The following is a 4,695-nucleotide window of genomic DNA, read 5'->3' as shown; positions in this document are numbered from 1 at the left end:
AAACTTAAGAGGTTACTAAAACATTTTCTGCAAGGTATATAACAACTATATGTGCCACAGTTATTACTTACTTTATATAATCATCCATTTCAAGAGTGTTAGTGTAAATATAGAGCATGATAGCATCTTTCTCTTGGCTGCTAATGATTTTTGACCCTCTCCTTCCATGAACACGGCCTGGTACTTGGAATGTGCTAAGACTACAACTGTAGTCGTGACACTCATATCCATCGTCATACCTAGGTTTCTTATTACGAATAGATGGTGTAGAACTTGCAAAATATAAGGACACAAAATTTGATATTTCTTCAGCTATGTAAGCCTCCGCGATACAGCCCTCAACACGTGCTTTGTTTTTAACCGTCTCTTTTAATATCTTTCATTAACCTGAAAGAAAATGTTGACCAATACAAATTATTTCTAGAATCTATGTATGCGGGTGAATTACTGAGTAATGAAATTAACAGTCACATACCTTTCAAAGACATACATCCATCTGTATTGCACGGGTCCTCCAATTTTCGCCTCATATGGCAAGTGCAGCAGTAGATGTTGCATTGAATTGAAAAATCCAGGTGGGAAGATCTTCTCTAACTTACACAACAAGACAGGAATGCTATTTTCTAATTCTTCCATTTTTTCTATGTTTATCTCTGTAGAGCAGAGCTGTCTAAAAAAGAAACTCAGCTCTGCAAGTGCTAGCCATATCGTATTGTCAATAAAACCACGTAATGCTATAGGCAGAAGGCGCTCCATGAAAATGTGATAGTCATGACTTTTCATTCCGTTAATCCGGAGGTCGGATAAATTTACACCACGCTCTAATATTTGCTGCATACATATCTGGAAATTTCAGAGCCTTTAACCACCTTAACACTGCAATTTTCTGCTCTCGACTAAGACAAAAGGGTGCCCTCCTTTTTTCCCAACTTCCATTTGGTTTTTTACGCATGTGATAATCAGACCTATCACAAATTAGTTCAAGATCCAACCTAGCCTTCACATTATCCTTTGTTTTATCACTTATGTCTAGTATTGTGGCTAATAGAGCTTCCATCACATTCTTTTCCGTATGCATGACATCAATGTTGTGTCGAATAAGAAGCTTATCAAAATATTCCAATTCCCACAAACCAGAAATGTGTGTCCAGTTGTGTGTCTGCCCATAACCTTCGAATTTATGCTTCCCTTTACCCTTATTTGGAACTAAGGACTTCAACTCCGCATGGATTTGCTCCCCGGTTAAGCGACCAGGTGGTGGATTGAGGACCTGTACACGCTTCCGAAAAGCTTTTAAACTTTTTCGGAATGAGTGATTCATGGGTAGAAACTGCCTATGGCAATCAAACCAACAATACTTCTGACCATTTACTAGCCAAAATGCAGAAACAGTTCGCAAACACACTGGACATGCAAATTTTCCATGAGTGCTGTGCCCAGAGACCATCCCTAGCGCAGGTAAATCATGCACAGAATAAAAGTAGCAAGCTTTGAGAGTAAAAGTATCCCGCACAGATCTATCATAAACTCGCACTCCCTCATTCCATAGAAGTTTTAAATCATCATATAAGGGCTCCATATAGACATCTAGATTCTTGCCGGGATGTTGTGGACCAGGCACTATAAGTGTCAAAAAGATGTTTTCCTTTTTCATGCACATTGCTGGAGGAAGTTTGTAAGGGACAAGAAATACTGGCCAGCATGAGTAAGAAGCAGCACCAAAAGTAAACGGCGTAAAACCATCTGTGCAAAGACCCAAACGAACGTTTCGAGGTTCTTCAGCAAACCTAGGAAACATATCATCAAATGATTTCCAGGCCTCTCCATCTGATGGATGCACCATAACCCCTGGTTTCCCGAAACCTTGTTTATGTGATCCCATGTGCTTGGCAATCTCCTCGGACATGAATAATCTCTTAAGTCTGGGGATGATCGGAAAGTACCTAAGTACTTTCCGTGCAATTGGTTTCAGATGCTTATTTGTATCACCAGAACTCCTGTCATGGTAGCGTGGTTCCTTACATTTATCACAAGCAATCTTATCCTTGTGCTCCTTACGAAATAACATGCATCAATTATAGCATGCATCTATCTTTTCATATGGCATTCCTAAACTACCAATCAATTTCTTTGATTCATTGAAGTTCTTAGGGATACTCGAATCTTCTGGAAGGAGGTCACATATTAACCTAAGCAAAATATCATACCCAACAGCAGATACATTGAACTGAGATTTGAAAGCCATTAAACGAGTCACAGCAGAGAGGATAGTTTCTTTTGTGTAATTATGCACAGGTTGTTCAGAGGCTTCCAATAACTTGAAAAATTCTTCAGCTTCGGTTGTAACTTCATCATGTTGGTTAGCATCATTTATGTCATGTAACATATCTGTTAGATTGTCTGTATCATCATAGATTTCATTTGGGTGTCTAGGGGCATTCTCCCCATGATATGTCCATATGTAATAGTTTGGCACAAATCCGTTCTTGACAAGGTGGTGAGATATGTCATATTCAGTTTGCTTCTTAAAGTTTCCACATCTTTTACAAGGACAGTGAACGCCTTCTCTACGAGCATTGGGACGAGAAAATGCATGAGTAATAAATTCCTGAGTTTTTTTGCACCAATTTGCATTAGGACCATTGCTATTCCAATCTTCATACATCCACCTACGCTCCTCATCCATAGTTGGTTTCTGAAAACTGAACACATATATAATTTTGAGTGTCACCAAAACACTATTTTCATTTTGATCATGAAAGGTGATTCAGTCGCAACTCATAACCACAGGAACTCAAAGAAATATCCATGCAAGATTACAATACTTTCAGGCATGTCAGCAGTTCACGAGAAGAAATTATATAACTTATTTGTGTAAGATAAAAACATACATGATTAGATATTTTTCTAAACTACAAGGAGGAAGTTACATACATGATGATCTGTGTGGTCCTGAAAAAAGCCAACTGTAGTTGCAATGTCAAAAACCTGACTTCCCTGTCAATTCGATTGAAGATTAATATCTAGAGGACCTGCAACAAAGAAAACATTTCGCTGTTATGATGAAACTTTCATTTAGTCCATCAACTTCCTGCACTACAAAGATGTACATTTGGTGCTGATCAATGAAGCTGTGTACTGAAACAGATATCTGCAGAGCTGTGCATATACCCCAAGTAAGAGTACTGAAACTTCAATTAGTATTGTTGTAGTTCTTGTTCAGACTTTGCAAATTAATTCGAATGTGTTGTTGGCATATCCCTAGGCACAGTTAAATATTGGTAAAAAACAGTCTGCAAATTGCTTTCACTATGGGGTTATTGAACATAAGTTTAGGGATTCATCTATCTGTACACTTTCGGATTGAATTCAAGAAAGAGAAAAGTGATGGTCTGAAACTATGCATGCCCCATGCGTCCACCACATGAGTAATATCCAAGTTCAGTAATCCCATTTGCAAGATTGGTATTACTAGTACTAGCCCTAACCACTGAAAACAGAGCTGCAAGGACCACCAAAGCACATGAGCAAGATAATTGTATGAAACAAATACCGGAGAGGAATTCCTGGATGTTGGCTCAGGTATCCGTGGCTAAGATGCCAGAACAACGATCACCTGTGCGGCCGCTCCTGCTAGCTCCTACGGCGGCACCTAGGCGCTGTGCGGCCGCTCCAGCTCGTTCCTACGGCGGCGGTGCCGCAACCTGTGCCTTGTTACGGATGAACGCCGCAACAAATGGTCGTTCAAACAACTTCAGGGCTTGGCAATGGCGAAGGCCATCGGAGATTGGAAGTAATTGATAATCGGGAGATGTAGTGGAAGTGGATGCGGAGCTGCGGAGATATAGCTAGGTTTGCAGCGGTTATCGTTTTTCGAGGGAAACGAAAATTTTCGGGAGATTTAGCGCAAAACGAAATTCCGAGGTGAGGGCAACAAACCCGCGGAATCTGTGATGGTGGCGCGAATAGTGGATTCATAGTTGCGTCGAGGCTAGAGAATCGGATCTGGGACACCTTTTTTTTCTCCTGATCTTTCTGAATGAGCTGAAGATAGTATACTAGTTTGACCAAAAATTCCATGGAAGCGGTGAGGATATTGTCCCATATATATCCGTCCCTCTTTTTTTTGACGTGTATATCCGTCCCTCTTGTGATTGCAATAAAACGAAAATCCATGGAAGGTTGAAATATATAAAAAATTCGGTCGTACGATCAGGAAGGTTTTAATAAAAATTAACGCAACTTGGATTCTTTTCGCAGTTCCTTTTTCACTCGATGATGATTAGCTCATAAGAATAAAATGGTTCAAGAGAAAAAGTTCACGTGCATAACGGCTCATGTACTTTTCCCCGGGAAGATACAAACAGTGACGCGTAGATGGCCGACATGCTTGTCATATAGTATCAGTATAATTCTCGACAGTACAATCACAATTAACATAATGCAACGGCGGGTTGAACCATGCATAAGAGGGATGTTGGTAATGTCCGGCTAACCAGTGATGGCACTGTCGGCATTTTAAAACACTACAGGGATGTTGAAAATAATAAAAACGTTGCACATCATGGCTCTTGGCAATCTATATAGCTGTTGGCAAAAATTGCATCTGGTGTAGTGTCGACGGTGCTCTCTCCTCCCTACTACTTCTGCTCATGTTCAAGGTGGAGAGGAAGGCTCAAGTTTAGATGCTCTTGT

Source organism: Lolium rigidum, chromosome 3 (genome assembly GCF_022539505.1).
Source record: "Lolium rigidum isolate FL_2022 chromosome 3, APGP_CSIRO_Lrig_0.1, whole genome shotgun sequence".
Taxonomy (NCBI): Eukaryota; Viridiplantae; Streptophyta; class Magnoliopsida; order Poales; family Poaceae; genus Lolium; species Lolium rigidum.
Note: the sequence above shows the minus strand (reverse complement) of the source record.